At 45.1% G+C, this 19,176-nt stretch overlaps 1 protein-coding gene across 10 annotated transcripts in view; it reads left to right on the top strand.

Moving 5' to 3' along the window:
* Positions 1–2: 2 nt before the first annotated feature.
* Pitpnm2 (phosphatidylinositol transfer protein membrane associated 2) overlaps positions 3–19,176 on the top strand; it is a 162,546-nt gene continuing 143,372 nt past the window's right edge. For 9 of the 10 annotated variants that reach the window (XM_029566544.1, XM_029566542.1, XM_029566553.1 and 6 more), the window contains exon 1: positions 3–119. The gene's annotated coding sequence lies outside the window, so the exon portion shown is untranslated. Of the gene's footprint in view, positions 223–19,176 lie in introns of all 10 variants that reach the window. The other variant, XM_029566543.1, reaches the window with a different exon arrangement.

A 19,176-nucleotide genomic window follows, 5' to 3' on the forward strand; every position in this document is an offset into this window, starting at 1 on the left:
GGGCGGCCCTCCCAGGCCCTCGGAGCTTGCAGTGACGGGCCACAGACCTGAAGCACCCTGAGGGCAAAGAGGAGGCCGCACGCGAGGGGCGCGGGACCGCCGCCTGGGGCATCGCTGAGGTAACTCGCTGGCCCGGTCGGGCCCCCAGCGCTGATTCCCCAAATTCCTGACTCGTGGAGGACCCCTCCCCCAGTGACAAGTGTCAGAACACTCCAGGAGCAGGTGTGTTTGCAGTGCAGGGCCTTCCCCGGTGACCCTCAGACGTGAGAAGAGGGATGAAGGGGCTGACAGGAAGTGCTGAGCACAGCCTGGGGCTAGGTTTCGTCCAGCAGTGTCCCTTCAGCTTTGCCTGATTGGGTGGGCATCCTGGCCCAAGGGTGGGGTGTGGTCCCTCTCCATCCCACAGCTCCCTTTCCTGATGTTCTGGGAGGTGCCAGCTTAGGGTCTGCAGCTTCCTCCTTAACCAGCCCTTCATTCTTTCCTGCCTGTGGCAAGACTGATACGGAGCTTGGGGAGAGGGAAACTTAACGTCCCACTTCTTCCAATGTGTACAAATCTCCCTACCCCTTCCAAAATGCATATTCCAAGTAAACATAGTACATGCTATATAAATGCCATCTCAAGGCAAGGCCTTTAGCTTTGTCCTTGTTTAAAGTAGGCTTACCATTTCTGCACAGAAATCCCGGATTTCTCCCTTATTCTCCACTTTATCTCTGAAACTCTTGGGCCTACCTGCCTCCATAATCTGGATACTTAAAAAGAGATCATAACTAAGCATCATTCTTTGTCCATTTTTCCTGCCCCATCCGGTAGTCAGCAAGCTGAAAGGGTAGCCCCCTTCCCCAGGTAGAAAATGTTCCCCTTCTTCTGAATGGCCCTGGGCCCCTCTCTTAGCTCTGAACCCCCCACTGCACTATATCTGTGAAGGCTCTTATCACTGTCAACCTTATTTTATAGATAGTTTGTGCCTGGCTTCTCTCCACTGCTGGATTGTGAGCTCCCAGGTGGAGTTCGATTGTCTCTGGTCTCCCACCTTAGTCAGCCCCCTGTGTGCAAGCCAGCATCTGTATGGCGCAGAATCCCCAAGGATTGATCCTGTCTTGTCTGGTTCCTGCACTGCTGTGATCAAATTCTTTTTCTCTTGTGAAGAGACTGTTCTGGGATTGGTATAGATGCCCAGACTGCTCCCACTGCAGAGAAACACAATGAGTTGGAAGGGCTGATCTTGTAGGGAGTGACTTTGCCAAATGACTAGGACAGCATATTCCCTGCTGTGGAGATGACCAAGCCCTGGCTGTAGGTTCTCTGGGTGGTGAATGTTGCATGGGTAGCCCTTTTTACTTCCTTTCCCTTGCTGTGAATATTTGAGCAGCTCCAGAGCAGAGAATGGGACTTAGGAACCCAGAGACCTGGGGTTCCATGCCTAACTTTCTCTGAACTTGCTGTGTGAACTAAACTAAGTCACATGGCTTTTCTTGGTCTTGGTTGTTCCTTAAGGAATCTGAAGTTCTTCAGCATATACAAGACTCTTGGGGATCCAGGCCCTATTTATCCTAGCTGTCTTCTCTTTATGTGTTGTTTCTCACACTCTAAACTCCAGCTGTCTAGGTTCCCTTGAGATTTTCTAGGTCCCTTTGTGTCTTGTCATTTCTTCATGACAGGGATTGGGCTTTCCTATCTTTTCTATCCCTTGCTGGAGGTTGATCCCCTTTCTCCATTTTTGTGTCAGCCTAATCTGACTTACCACATGAAATGACGCTTCTGCTTCTTTGTGCCTCCCTGCTAGACTGTGACTTCCCAGGGTTGAATCTTATTTCTCTGTCCCCATGCTTCTCATGCAGTAAGCACTTGGGAAAATACTGACTAGATGGTGAGAGAGTGACACCCACCCCCAAGAGCCTTCCTTGGTCATAGTCTGTATCAGCACCTTCTCGCTCACATCATCTTCATCCCTATCTAGAGGCCTGTTTTAACACAAGGCAGATGTTCTAAACACCCCATCCGGTTGAGGCTTCCCAACTCAGTCTTCAGGAAGAACCAATACTGGAAGATGTGCAGTTATTTGTAGAGATTAGCAGAGGAGGCATCTGTTGCTTCAAGATCATTGCCTTGTTTTGGGAAGAGCCCAGGGGCCATGTGTTGTATTAGAAGGACAAGGATAAGCTCCTGTGTGGCACCATTTTCTACAAGCTGGAGAGGCTGCTGGTGATGGCCTGGCAGGCTACCCTGAGAGAGCCGTCAGGTGCCTGCATACCAGTTCTCAGCTTTGCTCAGAAGAGATCGATCCCTTTGTACATAGCCACCCTGAAACTGCTTAACAGGACTCCCTACCTCCAGGTACCCAGCAGCTAAGTGATCTTTCCACATCTCTGTAGGTCATGTAATCAATGTTTATTAAGCTTTTACTGGGTATCCAGGGATGTTTTTGAATAGAACCAGGATAAATCCTCATTTCATTTACTCTAAAACCGTAATCTTAGACCTTACCCCTCTGCTGAAGGCTTCTTACAGTAAAATAATAATGCTTTTAATTTTTTTTCTTTTTTTGGTCTTTTTGAGACAGGGTCTTCTTGTAGCACCAGCTGTCCTGGAACGCATTATGTAGACCAGGCTGGCCTTGAACTCACAAAGATCTGTTTGCCTCTGCCTCCCAAGTGCTGGGCGCATGCCACCACGCCCGGCTTAATTTTTTAAAAATATTTTATTTATTATCTTTATTTTATGTGTATGAGTGCATTGCCTGCATGTATGTGAGTGCACCCGTGTCATGCAATGCCGTGGTGGTCAGAAGAGGGCTTCGGATTCCCCTGGAACTGGAGTTAAGGATGGTTCGTAGCTGCCATGTGGGTGCTGGGAATTGAACCCGGGTCCTCTGCAAGAGCAGTCAGTGCGCTGAACCGCTGAGCCATCTCTCCAGACCCTGCTTTTAATTTTTTTAGAATTTAGGGACATGCAAACTTTGCCTTCCCTGGAAAAGTAAGCTGTTTTTTCCTTTGATAATGAAAAAAAAAATGGAAACGGCAAACATGTATTGTTTACATATTCTGCACCACACAGTGTGTGCACAGGGTTTGTACATGCTGCACAGTACATAGTATTCTTCTTTCATTTTCCCAGAGAAAGAAGCTGTGAAACAGGGAGATCAATTTATTTGATCAGAGTTTATCTGGTTTTGTACTCATTTCTGCCTTACTCCTCCTATACCACACTATTTTATTTTTTATATTTTATTTATTTTTATCTGTGTGTGTATGTGCGTGTGTGTGTGTGTGTGTGTGTGCCTGCTTGTCTATATGTGCACCATGTGTGTAGGTGACCATGGATACCAGAAGAGGGCTTTGGCGCCCCTGGAGTTGGACACAGGTGGTTGAAATCTACTATGTGAGTGCTGGAAACTGAACCCAGGTCCTCTGTAAGAGCAGCAAGTGCTATTAATCCCTGAGCCATCTTTCCAGCCCTTTTGTTTTTAGCTGATTGTGATTTCCCTCTTCTCATTGGCTTCCAGGATGCTCAGCATATAATAGGATATTCATTCCATGTTTCAGTTATACTTACTTCATCTCATAATCAGCATCTTTATTTCTCCTCTACTGTGTCTTTCTCCCTGTGTATGTTCATGTATCAATTTGTCATCTGTATTCTTTGGTTTTTGTGTGTGTTCATGTGGGTGCATGCATGCATGCATGTGCATATGGAGGTCAGAGGACAACCTCAAGTATCATTCTTCAGGTGCCATCCACCTTGTTTTTTGAAACAAGTCTCTTATTGGCCTGAGATACGTGGAGTAGGCTAGACTGAGCCCTAGACATTCCCACTTGTCTCTCCAGTGCTGGGATTACAAGCACATACCACCAAGCTTGGCTTTTTATGCGGGCTCTGGGGATGGAACGCAAGTACTTATGCTTACCTGACAATCACTAAACCAATTGAGCTATCTCCCTCACCTGTTTTGTTTTGTTTTGTTTTGGTTTGGTTTGGTTTGGTTTGGTTTTGTTACAAGGTCTTATTATGTAATCCTGACTGGCCTGGAACTTACTATATAGACCAGGCTTTCCTCTGCCTCTAAAGTACAGGGATTAAAGGTGTGCAGTTTTGTTTTTGTTTTTGTTTTTGACAGGTTCTTAGGTGGCCAAGACTGGCCTCCAACTTAAGATCTCCTTGCCTCAACCTATCAAGTACTGGGATTAAAGGTGTGAGCCTTAGCACCTGGTTTATCTATATTCTTTGTCTTGATGACAGTTGGTTTCTCTAAAACAGTAGATAGATAAGTGAACTGAATAAGATAAGTAGCATTTCACCTAATGCTTATGCCAACTCCTAGTGTGGTTAGAAGTAAGTCCCCAGGTCACTCAGGGTGTGTGTGTGTGTGTGTGTGTGAGAGAGAGAGAGAGAGAGAGAGAGAGAGAGAGAGAGAGAGAGAGAGAGACAGAGAGACAGAGAGAGACAGAGACAGAGATACAGAGACAGACAGAGAAAATTGATGCTGGAGGGCAGAGTTCAGAGGGGTAGACGCCCTTTCTGGGTAAGGTAGTCAGGGTTGATTTCCTGGAAGAGTCATGTTTGAACACTAGGTACAGTTTAAAAAAACTTTTTTATTTTTTAGGAATTAAAGGTTTTTTTTTTTAATTTAAAAAATTTTATGTGTATAAGTATATTGCCTGCATGTGTGTAAGTGCACCTGTGTCGTGCAATGCCCTAGGAGGTCAGAAGAAGGCATCGGATTCCCCTGGAACTGGAGTTACGGGTGGTTGTTAGCCACATGTGGGTGCTGGGACTCAAACCTGGGTCCTCTGCAAGAACAGTCAGTGCTCTTAACTGCTGAGCCATCTTTCTAGCCCCTGGGATGAAAGGTTATAGTTTCAGAGGATTCATTCCATCATGGTAGGAAAGGTGTGGTGAGCACAGAGGCTTTCATGTTAAACCAGGAAACAGAAAGGAAGTGATGGTTGTATAGAATTTTGACCAACCACAGCAACTATAAAGGCATATAGAACTTAGAGTCTGAAAATCTATGGACATCATCATGACCCCACTAGGGCAAGCTTTCTCTCTGGGGCAGAGAGGGGAAAATTGCTCTAGCACCTGATGGGGGAGACTGGTGAAAACCTCATCTGACAGTGTTGGAGCTGAGCAGGGGGCCTCTGTTAGGAATGGGAGGCAGAGGCTGAAAAAAAAGAACTGACTTGCCCAAGGCCACTCTGCCAGCCTGGGAACCTCGGCCCTATTTGCCAGTTAGTCCTCTTTATGTCTTTGAAATTGGCGCCGGCAGCAGCCCTTACATTGCTTCTTTTGGTTGTAGTGGGTATAAGGCCCAGCCTAGCAAACACTGTGACAGTTGCCTGCTCAACTTTAGGTGTGAACACAAAGAGTGCAGGGGGGAAGAAGGCAGGCTGGCATTTACTGAAATTACTCATAGCCACAATTGCCCTGCCAGAGGTCAGGATGGAAATTAACCAGTAGGCAGGGATCTGGTAACATTGCAACCTTGAGGGGAAAGACAGCATTGATAAATCAGTATCACAGTGCCCACTCCTTGCTGAAGTCCTACATGTGCCATACAGCTTTCCCTTGGACCTCACCCTGCCAACCCTTCTCCCTGTTGTGAGATCAGAAGTTGAGATCAGAGAGAGCAAAGGATCATGAATGGGGTGCAGCAAGGGAGATCCTGAGACTGAACTCAGCAGAAGCTGATAGCTCACCCTTTCTGTTGGTACACATGTGCCTACCTGAGCCATGGGAGCAGGTGGCCCTGCAGAGTGAACACTACTGTAAGTGTAAAATCCACCATGCATTGTGGTTACATGAACAGTTGAGTCTTTTGTTTTTTAATTTTTAAAAATTTTAAGCTGGGTGTGGTGGCGCATACCTTTAATCCCACTCAGGAGGCAGAGGCAGATGGATCTCTGTGAGTTTGAGTCCAGTCTGGTTTACATAGTGAGTTCCAGCTAGCTGGGGCTACAGAGAGACCCTGTCTCAAAAAAGATCAAAAAAATTTTTTGTGTATGAATGTTTTGCCTATGTATATGTAAGTGTACTGTATGCATGTAATGCCCATGGAAACCAGAAGAAGGGGTTGGATCCCTTGGAACTGGAGTTATGGATAGTTGTTAGCCATCATGTGAGTGCTGGGAACCAAATCCAGCTACTCTGCAAGAACAACCAGTGGTCTTAACCCCTGAGCCATTTCTCCAGCCTCTGGTCTTTTTTGTTTTGTTTTGTTTTGTTTCGTTTGGAGACAGAGTCTTCCTGTATCTCCAACTGGCCTGGAGCTCACTATGTAGACCAAGCTAGCTTCAGTTTTACAGAGATCCACCTGCCTCTGCCTCCTGAGTGCTGGTATTAAAGGTGTGTGTCACCATGCATGACTGGTTGAGTCTTTTTATTCAGAGTAATTATGTTACCTAAAGTCACATCAAACATTGAATTAGGGAACACTGAACTTTTGCTTCTAGGGGAAATAAAACGTTTATTTCGTAGAAGCCTATGGTCATGACATTTTCATCAACTGATCGATGTATTATCTTATTTTATATATGTTTCTGTTAGAAGACACCTTATTTAATATATATTATCAGCTCACCAACCCTGAACTCACTGCAGCACATGCCTGAAGGAAGCTCATTTGATGCATGTTTTCTCTGCATGTCATAACCTGTGCTCAGGAACATCTGACAGCACTTTGGCACCCTGCTCAAGGCGACTTAACAACATAATCAACAAAAGCATAGACATGCAAAATATGTGACAGTAAACCAACTACAGAAGGACCCTTGTTTATGGTTTCAGAGCAGAAACAGAAGGCAGAGTGTTGCACTGTTCTACGTCAGTGGGGAACCTGCACATCAGGTGACCCATATTTGCTAGCCTTTACAAGTTTGAAAATGACTTCAAAAACATTAAGAGCCTTGACTGGGGGGTGGGGGAAGTAGATGCTCTTTTTTTTTAATTTTTAAGTTTCTATTTGTGTCTGTCATGTGTGTATGGGTGCCTGTGGAGGCCAGAAGAGGGCGTCAGATCTCCTGGTGCTGGAGTTATTTGTAGTTATGAGCTGCCTGACATGGGTGTTGGGAACTGAACTTGGGTCATTCTGAAGAGCAGCAAGCACTCCTAACTGCTGAGCCATCTCTCTAGCCCAACAAGTAGATTAGTAAATAGGTGCATTCACAAATGTGATGCCCTCCAGTAATGGCCCTGATATCTTGAACATCCTGTGAGTCCCCTTGGTGTAGCCAGTCCACATCAGGGCATTTTGCTGGCATTCAACCAATGTTTAGTGAATGAATGTAGAAGCGGAAGACAGGGCTGGTGACAGATTCTTGATTTTGTTTGTTGTCATGGGTGCTAGAGAAAGAAGGCCTGTCTTCCCTCCTCCTTCCTGTAGCTTCTTCCAGAAGGCCTGCTTTTTGCTGAACAGTGCCCACCTCCCCTCTCCACAAGCAACAAGAGACCAACCCTCTGTCTACATACATGGGGGTGGCAGTAGCCCAGTATCCACCCACGTCAGAATTGAACCTTGCTACAAGCTGCAGAGGACAGGCTTTCACCCAAAGGATGGTCTTCCCAAGGAGGTGTTTCAGGTCAAGGTGGAGCTTCCTGGGCCCTGCGCCTCAGAGTTACAGCAGAATTTCCAAAACTGCACCTGTGAATTCCTATTAAAGTTCACAATTTCTCCAGTTACTCCTAATCTTTTCCCACAGGGCTCTGTAGCTCCCTTGGAGAGGTGGCTTCTGGTGAGGGACTGTGGTAGTTTTTGGTGGTCAGGGTTTCCCTTCCATGTCTGCCCATAGACTGTGTCTTTCCCATCCTTGCTCTCCTGGGATTGGGGTCAGGCTCTGTAAACTCCTGATCCTTAGAGAGAGCCCAAGGGACATGAATATCCTCTAAGAAGTGAGCTTAGGATAGGGACAGAGACTCCTCTATGTGTTGGGTAGAAATGAGAGGCCATTCCTGTTTTGAGAGGGCACAGCTTCCTTTGGCTGAGGAGTGGGTCTTTTCCACAGGTCAAGCCCATGTTTAATGCTCCTGAGAACTGGAGCACATTTCCTCTTTTCTGCCCAAGGGCCATAATTGCTTTCCTTGGCACTTTGTAAGAGCTGACTTTTTACTGGCATTTTTTTTCATAAGAGGGAGAAAAACCAAACATTTTTTGCAATTAGACTTTTCCTCACTTGGGTAATCACATGGAAAAAAAGCATTTAAGTCTTTTGAAAACCGCACAGCAGACAGGGTGGGGGTGGGGTGGGGGAGTTGGTCATTCCATCTGTGTGGCCAGCCAGACGTGCAGGCGATTCGGCGGCCTATTGCATAAAGAAACAATGATTTCACATTTATTTGGGGTTTGCTCTTTGCAGCATATTTCAATTAGTTTGTCAGTGTTGTGCATCTGACAGGCCAAACGTTTATTGTGGTTGGACCATCTGGGTGGTAGGAGGCCCACAGCCTTCCCTGTGGCAGTCAGTAACTACCAGTCTAAGGAAATTTGTTTGATGTGCTTAAGAACCCAACACTAAAACACCATTAATAACATAAGCCTCCAGAGTTCCGAAAGCACTTTCTTTTGCTCAGCCATCAATTGGACTTGAATAACCTGAGACTTCATTTTTCCCCACACTTGATGTTTTCCAATACAGTGAAGCAAAGTCCTGAAGTGGCTTATTTAATTGGTCCAGCGCACAATTTGTGTTAAGGCAGTGAGGAAGGCAGCTCATTAATTTATACTCAGGCGCCACCATAGCCTGAGCATTGGCTGCTGGGGTAGCAAGGGACGTATGTTACAGATTCTTGCTTTAGCAAGCAGCCAAGATCCCATCCCATAGAGTGACAGAGAATGCTAGTTTGATTTCCCAGCCTTGGGTGATTCACTGAAGCATCATGAGTTCATTATAATGACTGCTGACTGGTGCAATTTGTCCTACGCTCCTTGGGTAACAAGCAGGCAGGGTGTTATAATAGCTGACTTCACTTGTTTTTTTCATTTCACTTTGGTTAGTCCCTCCCCACTAAGTCCTTTTTCCTGAGGAATGTTCTGTCTGACTTTCCAGTGGGAGGCCAGGGGAAAGAAGGAATTTAGAATCAAATAAATAGGAGAACCAGAAGGAACACTGGGAAAAAAAAACAAAAAACAAACACGTCCAAGAGTTTGACCTTTCCACAAAGAGCAATAACTTTCCCTTTCCTTGAAACCCTAGGATCACAGGGCTATGCTCGGGACACTGACAGTGGAGCTATATTAACTCTTAAGGACATGGTCACAAAACTAGAGGTGAACTCATAAAATCTGGGATGTCCATTTCACTTGAGACTATGCTGGTGGCCTGGGGCAGTCATGCTACTTGAGTACATGCTGGTGACATCCTGACCATACCTTGCCAGGTGACACTGGATTGTGGATTCTCTGCTACAGAGGTTCCTGCTATAGGAGGCTATTCTTCCTTTTCTTGGGAACCTCCAAACAACAGGGGCCCCAGCCTGGCCTCACTGCTGTATAAGATGTAAGGAGCTGCAGCTTATTTGTCTTGGGGTCATCAGTGCCTGGCACAGTAACTTGGTGCTGATTTAGTGCCTTATGCCCACCTGGGAGGCAGAGCTGAAGGGCCCCTTTTAATTATTCTTTTTTTAAATTATTTTATTTTATTTATTATTTTTATTTTATGTGTATATGAGTGTATTGTCTGTATGTATGTGAGTGCACCCGTGTAGTGCAATGCCATAGAGGTCAGAAGAAGGTCCTCTGCAAGAGCAGTCAGTGCTCTTAACTGCTGAGCCATCTCTCCAGCCCCTTAATTATTCTTTTTTAAGTTATATTTCTATTGTGTATATGAGTGTTTTGCCTGCATATATGTAAGTGCACTATGTGTGTGCAATGCCTATGGAGGCCAGAAGAGGATGTCAGATTCCTCTGGAACTGGAGTTACAGACAGTTCCTAGCTGCCATGTAGGTGCTGGGAACTGAACCAGGGTCCTCTACAAGAGCAGCAACTGCTCTTAACTGCTGAACCATCTCTCCAGCCCCAACTGACAGGTCTTTGCCACTCGCCTGACTTTGTGTGATATTCTTTGGTACAGGTGCTTCAGATCCTGGTTCTGTGCTTGACTCATAGATGCTACTGGGTGTTTGAAGAAACTGAGGGCTCTGAGAGGTTGTGATCTGGTTACCTGGGCTTTACCTGTTGTGTTTCTCAAGTGGGGACACTGTGATGTACAGAGGTCACAATTTTAGCCCTAACACAGTTAGCTGCTGCCCCAGACTAGGCCTAATAATGTCCCCTGGTTCCTCATGTGCTCGTGTTTGTGTTGGGTTGCTGTTATATGCAACCAAACTGTGGATTATGCTGCTTTTGCTGTTGTTTTGAATCCATAGTATTTCCTGATCTAGTTTTATCTAAACGTAATACAAAGAACTTTGCAATTTGAGTTTGTGTGCTTTGTTTTTCTTTTCTGTTTTTCAGAGGAAAAAAACCCAGAATTCCTCTTCTGGTTTTTCTTTAGCTTTTACTTTCCAAAAAAAGGCCAAAGGGCTCCATGGACTAAGAGCAGATTCCTTGAGATAGGATCACATGCTCTGGGATCCCATCTATTTATGGAGTTTTGAGGCCAAATCCTGATCCTGTTGTACAGTCCTCCAGCAAGACACTACTGGAGGCCAGAGGTCACAGGCCAGGTGTGGGGTGGCCCTGGGTGAGGTCCTAGAAGACTTGGAAGGTGAGGTGAATTATCTGGGTGTTGGTATCTTTTTCTACTCGGAAGGAAAACCAGCTTTGAGGGCATGGATCACTGCTGGCCAGGGGATCCTTGCATAAGGCTTCCTTTCTGCTGGGGGTGGTGGTGAGGAGGGAACTTTGTAAAAGACCACAGTTCTGAGTGGAGTGGGGCTTATTCAGCAGGGAAGCCACACTCACCTGGAGCCAGGGTCCTCTGTGCCCGTCATCTCTTTCTTCCTGTACTTGTTTAGTGTTCCTGTTTTCTGCCTCATTAGAGAAAGCACGGGACCTAGAGCTGGTCTTGCGAAGAGGGCAATGGGAAGCCAGCCAGGGAAAGAGGAGGAGGCAGGACCTGGCTTCTTGTGGCAACTGGGAGAAGGGGTTCTAAAGTCTGTTGCTGGATCAGGAAGTGATATGGTAGCCCCAGTTTGAGAATCTTGGACTCAGGCCCCCTCAGTAGGAGTAGTTGGGTCTGTTTTCCTGGAGGCCTAGGCAGCATGTTCAGAAGATGCTTGGAGTGTAGATAACCCTATTAGGGCTTATCAGACCATCTGAAATCACACCTGCATTGCTGACCCCTTGGTTTAGCTCCTAGGGTCTAAGGTGTCCCAATCAGACAGGACAGGCTGAGTTACTGCTCTTAGAGTTCTCAGAATGCCTGGCCTGGTTCTAAACTTGTAGAAGGGGTTTAGGTAAATCTTTGAATGAAGGAAAACTTGGGAGATATGTCTGGAGGGGATTGGAGTAATTAGTTAAACCCAGAGAAAAAGAGTCCCTGAGGACCCCTGTAAATCCACAATGGGGTTCCAGGACTGGACCAACCTGTTCTCCCAGGTGGTAGATTTGAAACTTTCTCCCTTTTTCTTGCTATCTTGGTTGAGCACTAATAACCCAGAATCCCACCCTCTAGCTGTGTTCAGGCCTTGGACACAGAGAAGGTATTGTAGTTTCTAACATAAGGGGCAGAGATGTGTAGAACTCACTGAAGGGGTTGGGAAGAAAGCAGAGAAGAGAGGCAGCAGGGGAGGCCTTCAGCACAGCAGGAGTGTGGTAGTGTATTTGGGGGAAGGGGTGATTTCTCTTTTATTGAACGGTGTTGTGTAGCTATTGTCTCTGGGTTGGACTTGATCACTGCTTGATCATACATCCCTGATACAGATCTTTACAGGATGGGGGGCCTACTAATATTCCCTTATGTGGGAAGTGGGGAGGAGGGAAGCCCACAGGTGCTTTTGCTACTCATGGTGCTCACAAGCCTTCAGGAAATACAAGCTCCCCCCTTACATAGAGGTGGAAGATTGACTTGTGGGATGTTCCGGTGGTATAGCTGCCATTGCTGCCTGGTAGGACTCTCTTTTTCTTCTTTTTTTTTTGTAGCCCCAGCTGACCTGGAACTCGCTATGTAGACCAGGCTGGCCTCAAGCTCACAGAGATATGCCTGCCTCTGCCCAACCCATGAAGTGCTGGGATTAAAGGCATGTACCACCACACCCAACTCTGGTGGAACTCTTAGTGGTACATCTTTTTGTGAATTGTCCATGCTGCAGGTGTGACTCTTCCCTGGTATAGTTGCCCCAGGGACTTCTGGTGGTATAACTGTCTTTGAGTCATCTATGCTCTGTAAAGAGCTCTAATAAACTCACTTGTTACTTGTTCATCAAACTAGACTTGGTTGGAATCCTTTCTTTGGTCTGTTGGTGTACTCTCTATGTGAGGAATAGACATTTCTTTACATCTCCTTAGGAAAAGTCGCATCATAAAACATGGTGAAGTTCACAGCACAAAAAATTAAGCACCTTTGAGTATATAACTCAGTGGCTGTTAGTACACTCACAGTGGTGTGCAGCCACCCTCTTCCTCACTCCAGAACACTTCTGTTCTTCCAAAGGGTAACTGTACCCATTGGTAAGTCACTCTTTATCTCCTTCCAGCCCCCTGACACAATGAGTGGACTCATTTTTATTTTCCATAGACACTTATTCTGGACATACCTGAAAACAGAATCATATACTATGTGATCTTTTGTGCCTGGCTTCTTTGTCACTCATCACTGTGTTTTCAGTGCCCACCATGTTGTAGCCTGTATCAATACTTCATTCTTCTTGCGCGTGATAAAATACAGTATAAAATCCATCAGTTTGACCATTTTCAGAGTACAATTTAAAGGCTTTAAGTACATTCATGACTGTACAGTTATCACTACCATCCAGCTATAGAACTCTTTCATCTTTCCATGCTGAAACTCTGCCTCAATTAAACAGCTCCCTATCCCCTTTCACCCCTGGCAACCATTTTTCTTCTTTCTGCTTCTGTGAATTTGATTACTACAGGGACATCATATAGGTGACATCATCCCACATTTTTAGACTGGCTTCTTTCACTTGGTGTCATGGCCTCAGAGGTCATCCACATTGTAGTGTGTATCAGAATTTCCTTCTTTTTCAGTGGTGAAAAGCCCATTGTGTAGATAAACTACATTTTATTTGGGTGTTTTTGGGTCAATCTTGACTATGGTTTAGCTTTTGGTTGAGAATAATACCTGGGCCAGGAGGCTTAGGGCCTGAGGTGAGTGACCTTTGATGATCACACCTTCCTGTACCTTGGCTTCTGTATCCACCTATCAAAAGTAGAGATAGCCTTCTAAGGATGCAGGGTAGGAGATGGGATGGGAGGGCAGCTTTGTGAATTTTCAGGAATGTGCACATAGCATGATCACTCTTGTTGGGTGTTGGTAGGTCCCAGTCTGCCCATCAGGGCCTTCTGAAGGGGCTCAACTGTGCCTTGTATCTCCCAAAGTTTCCCTCCCTAGCTGAGATTCTGAAGCAAGGTCCAGGAGGAGACAAGCAGATGTCTTGGTTCTTCTGAGTGTTCACTGACTCCCAGTAGATAATAATAGGGAAGATGGGAACACATGCCCCCTGGGTCACCCTCCCTTGGTACTCCAGGAAATATTGCCAGGAGGTTGACATTCCAGCCTCCCAGAGTTAGGGCAGAAAGTCAGTCTGAAATTCACAAAGTAAAACTTGCCTTCATTATGCTAATTAACTTTCTATGTGCTTGAGGAGCAAGTGACTTGGGAAGTCCATTATCAGTGGGCCAGTGCATCTATTGTGATGTGCCTAGGAAGCAACATTGCATTCCCATTCATGATTAAGGTTGCTTAATGATTAACTCAGACCAGGAAGAATGATGAGTTACATTTACTAAGTTTTACTTGAGAATTTTAAGGTTGCTTATAAATTAGTCACAACATAGTTAATAATCTATGCTAAGAATCTTAAGTTATAAACCATGTTAGAGATTGCAGAGAAGATTGGGGGAAAAGGTTGACTCTGCCCAAGATCAATTAGATTGAGGTAGAGGTTGATGCTGAGGGTGGAGGCATTCAAGAGAGAGAAGCAAGCTACCTCTTTTTCTAGTCCCAGGTTAAATTTCTGTTTATTTTTTTCCTAGTTTTAAAAACATATTAAATTTTTTTTTTCAGAGCTGGAGGGATGGCTCAGCAGTTAAGAGTACTTGCTGCTCTTGCGGAAGACCTGAGTTTGGCTCATAGTACCTACTTCAGGCAGTTTGCAACAGCCTGTAACTCCAGCTTCAGGAAAATTAGACACTTCTGGCCTCTTTGGGCACCTGCACTCATGTGCACATACCCACAGATATATACACATAGTTAAAAATAAAATAAATCTTAAAATTTTTTCTAAGTAATATATGTTTGTCAGATTAACAAAAGAAATTTAAAAGTCACACAGTTTTAAATGTCTGTTAATAGATAAAGAAAAATATGTTCATAGAATCTTGAGGTCATTATGTTATGTGAAACAGGTGAGTCACAGAAAGATAGTACTGCATGGTTATGCTTAGGCAAGGTACTTAGAGTAGGCAAGTTGAGAGAATCAGAGTAGAAAGATAGGTGCCAGGGCTGAGGGAAGGGGAATGGAGAGGTGTTCATTAACAGGCAGAAAGTTTCAGTGAGGCAGGAAGAATATGCCCTAGAGATCAGCTGTGCACCATGGAACCAGAAGGCTGTAATGTATCACACATGTAGAAATCTGAAAGAATTGGTCTCACGTGAAGTATTCTTACCACAATAAATTTTTTAAATAAGATTTTATTTTTATTTTTAATTATGTGTATATGTGTGTATGAGAGGGGGTTTGCAGTGCCCATGAAGGCCAGAAGGGGGTGTCAAATCCCCTGAAGGTAGAGTTACAGGTAGTTGTGAGCTGCCCCATGTGGGTGCTGGGAATTGAACTTGGGACCTTTGCAAGAGCAGCAAGTGCTCATAACTACTGAGCCACCTCTCCAGCCTCTGATACATTTCTTCAATCATTAAAAAAATGATTCTGCTGGGCATGGTGGTGCACACCTTTAATCTCAGCACTCGGGAGGCAGAGGCAGGTGGATCTCTGTGAGTTCAAGGCCAGCCTGGTCTACATAGTGAGTTCCAGGACAGCTGGGGCTATAGGGAGACCCTGTCTCAAAAAGATCAAAAAAAAAAAAAAAAGATTTCTTCAATCATTAAAAAAAGTAGTTGTAGAATATGTAAAATGAAAGATAATGTTCCCCAGTTATGACCCATATTTACTTTAAAAAAAAAAAAAACTTTTTAAGACTTTTTTTTTTCTACAGAGCTAAGGATGGAACCCAGGGCCTCAAGCTTCATCCCCAGCCCTGGTTTTTTTTTTTTGTTGTTGTTGTTTTTGGTCTTTTTGAGACAGGGTCTCCCTGTAGCCGCCACACCCGGCCTCCTGTTTGTTTTTTAATGACACCAGAAGCTGTTGGTTCGCAGGTGTGTCCTGCCACTAGGAAGGTGCTCATCCTGAGCATCTCTGTATGACCTCTGTCTGTGGTCTTCTCGACCAAGCTGAGCTTGGTGTGTGTGAGTTTTCAGCTGACTGGTGTGGGATTTTTCAGCTGACACACAAATAGCTGATTCTCATGGAAATGTCCATTCACAGGGTTAGGTTCCCAGGCTAGCCCACCAACATATACCTGCCACACAGCTTAATCACTGAGTTTCAGCCCTATTAGGGCTGTACCTCCTGCTTTTTATGACATTTGCTCTATGCATGTCCTCACTTCACTGCACAGCCACCCTCTGAAGTCAACACACTGTCTAGAAGAGAAAGCTGAGGCCCAGAGGGAAAGACAGTGTCCTCAAGGTCCCATGTCTCCTGAACTCAGATACAGGCCATCTGGCTCTGAGCTCTGTGTTAACCTACTGCTTTTGACAGTTTACCATTCTATGAACCCATTTTAGGCTTGAATAGATCTGGGGATACCTACTAAGTACCCCCCTGGGCTTCCTTCATGGGATCTAAGCATTGTGTGAACTGTTAAATAGGTACAGCCAGGGAAGGAAGGCTTCTCACTGTCAAGGCCAAGAAGAGTGCCTCTGCTGACCTGATAGAAGGGGAGTTTGCATGTATAAGAATATAGGTGCTCGACAAACAACAAAGCCAGACAGGTGATACCTTCAGTCGAGTTGTTGGCTAGGATAGATAAAGGCTCTTCCAGACAGTAACCCAACATACTACTGGAAAAATGAACAGCAGACCCCAATCCTATCCAAAGGAATACTGACAATGGATTGCCGTAGATGAGGAACAGCTGACCCTCCTGGAACAGGGACCTCTGGCTGACTAGATTTACCAGAAGGGCAGACAGGGGGAATGGATGAGGGTGCTGACAACACAGTGGACAGTGACAGGGATGGCAGAGTATGGAGCCTCTAGTGGGAGAGGAAGGCTGTCTATCTGACGAGTTTGTATTCATGCTCAGATGCCGAGGAGCTCAGAAGGTGGGCGACTGTGACCAGTGATAGTCATGTATATAGAGATTAGAAATGCATGTGAAAACATCTCAATGTCAATTGCTTTGGAATGAATTCTTCTGTATGAAAAAAAAAATAATGATTAAAAAACAATAATTAGTAGATGTGAAAAACATTACCATTGAAATCTACTTGATGACTTTATATTCATGCTCAGATGCCTAGAAGCTCAGAAAGTAACCAACTGTGACTAGTAATAATCAGATATTTAGAGATTAGAAATGCATGTGCAAACATCCAATGTCAATTGCATTGAAAAAGAATTTTTCTATATGAAACTGTGTATTTTAATAATGAAATGGAGATCTTTTTAAAGGTTAAAACATCATTTAATTTATGTCTTATAGGGTTTATACTGAGTACAATATTGTATAACTGTAATAATTCAACTGTAAACCTAAAAATTTACAGCCAAATTTGAAAGAGATGCATCCTACCTCAGGAAAACGTTATTGAATATGTCAATTGTGTTGTAATGATATGCTTTGTCTAAGTATGTTGTTATTAAATAAATCATTTTTAAAAATTAAAAAAAAAAAAGAATATAGGTGCCTGGAGGCCTTCCAGGGCCACCTACACAGACCCCATTAGCCCAGGACCTTGTCTGAGCTGTTGAACTCTCTTGGGTGTCAAGCAGGCACAGTCCTGAGTGTGCTGTTGCTCTTCTAATGGATTAAGGGTCTCTTGCTTTTGAGACCTTGTCCCAAAGCTTTTTGGAATCCTACACAGCTGAATCTGGACAGATGGGACTTTCAGCAGGTAGTGATTCTATTTTTAGCCCCACTGCCTGTGTCACTCAGTCACTATGGAGATACCAGGCTAGTGGTCCACAAGGCTGCATACTTCCTTTGGCAATAAGGAAAGAAGGAGGCCCTCTTCCTTCCTGAGACTTCTCAGTCAGGACCTTAGTCAAGATGTGCATGTGCTTTGTGTGTGTGTGTGTGTGTGTGTGTGTGTATGTGTGTGTGTGTGTTTAAGCAAGAGAAAGAGAGAAGACAGAGGTAGCCATAGAGACAGGGACAAAGTGATGGTAGCAGGCAAATACTGGTCCTGCTTCCGCTACTGCTGAGCTCTCTGGGATGTGGCCCTGTGTATGGACAGTGCCCACAGCTGTCCCATGAACTGATTGGACTAGGAGAGTGGGGACCCCATTTGCGTGGAGCTGTGTGATCTTGGGCAGGGTTACTTCATCTCTTCAGATCTTCATGTCCTTAGAATAAGTTGGAGCATTCAGCCTGTAAAAGGGAATGGGCCAGGCATGGTGGCACACGCCTTTAATCCCAGCCTGGTCTACATAGCAAGTTCCAGGCCAGCTGGACCTACAGGGAGACCCTGTCTAAAAAAGACCAAAGGAAAAAAGAAAGTAGAATAGTGGAAGGGAGAGACAGCTTTTGTTCAGGTTGTACAGAACTTCTCTTGGGATGATGAAAATGTTCTAGAAATAGCAATGGTGGCTGTACAGCCTTGTACTTGCACTGAATTGCCATTGGGGTGTAAACAAAATGATTAAATGGTAGAAGAAAGAAGGAAAACAAATGGAAATCTCAGGCTTGTAGGCTTGCATACACATAATCTTAGAACTTCCAGTGGCTCATGGGGCTGCATGGTACATCTTGGTACATTTATGAAGAAGGCATAGGGACAATGTCTACACCTGTGGCCTGGCTGAGACCTCCCATACAGCAAGGCCCCGGGTTCTTCTGCAAGGGTGTACCTGGCAGTTAACAGCCTCTCACATGTGTGAACATCTGTCTCTGTGGAGCACTTCTGCACCTGATGTTGGGCATGCCCTTTTATGGCTCTTACTTGCTTTCAGAGACTGGAAAGATAAATACCTTTTCAAAGAGCAGATGCTAGCTGCCACAGTCCCTGAGTCCCCAGCTACAGAGCCGATGGTAGATAGCACTGCTGGGGCACAGGATGCTGCTGGCTGAGGCATTGGAGGTGGGTGAGGCACACCCTTGGGGACCTTGCTGGGGGACCTTGAGTGGGTCTTGTGCTCTCTTGGAAGCTTTGTGTCATTTCCTACTTCTGGCTGGGCCTGAGGCTTAAAGAGAAAATGTTGAGAGTACCTAGTATAGAGTCTGAGCCTCCCAGAGTGTCACAGTATATAAATTCCTCCCCTGGCCTGGTTCAGGCCACCAGTCCTTATATCAAATGGTCACAATTGACTGGGATTGCTTTTCCCATCAGGACCTGAAGTACAGGGAAGGCAAGGTTGGCAGCAGGGTGAGTACCATTGACCATGGTAGGAGAAGGGTCACCACATAGAACCAGACTCTCCTGCCTCTTGGAACCCCTGAAGGGTGGGCTATAGGGACTGATCTCTCATGTGCCTTTCTGTTAGAGTCTCAGGGCATGAAAACCAAAAATAAGGTCATTTCTAACACCCAGAGTTCATTCTCAAACAGTAAGATGTCCAAGAAGGTTGGGCTGGCTCCTTCTTGAGGCTTTAAGGGAGAATCTGCCCCAGGCCCTCTGCCTAGCTGCTGATGGTGGCCAGGAGTCCTTCCTAGGTAGTATTGTCATCACTTGAATGGCTCCCCTTGCATCTTTTTTTTCTTTTGTTTCATTGTGTGTGTGTGTGCGCCTGCACTTGTGCATGCTATGTGTGGGAATTCTCTTTTTTTAATATTTAAT

This window comes from Nannospalax galili, unplaced genomic scaffold (genome assembly GCF_000622305.1).
Source record: "Nannospalax galili isolate Female #2095 unplaced genomic scaffold, S.galili_v1.0 scaffold218, whole genome shotgun sequence".
NCBI classification, from domain to species: domain Eukaryota; kingdom Metazoa; phylum Chordata; class Mammalia; order Rodentia; family Spalacidae; genus Nannospalax; species Nannospalax galili.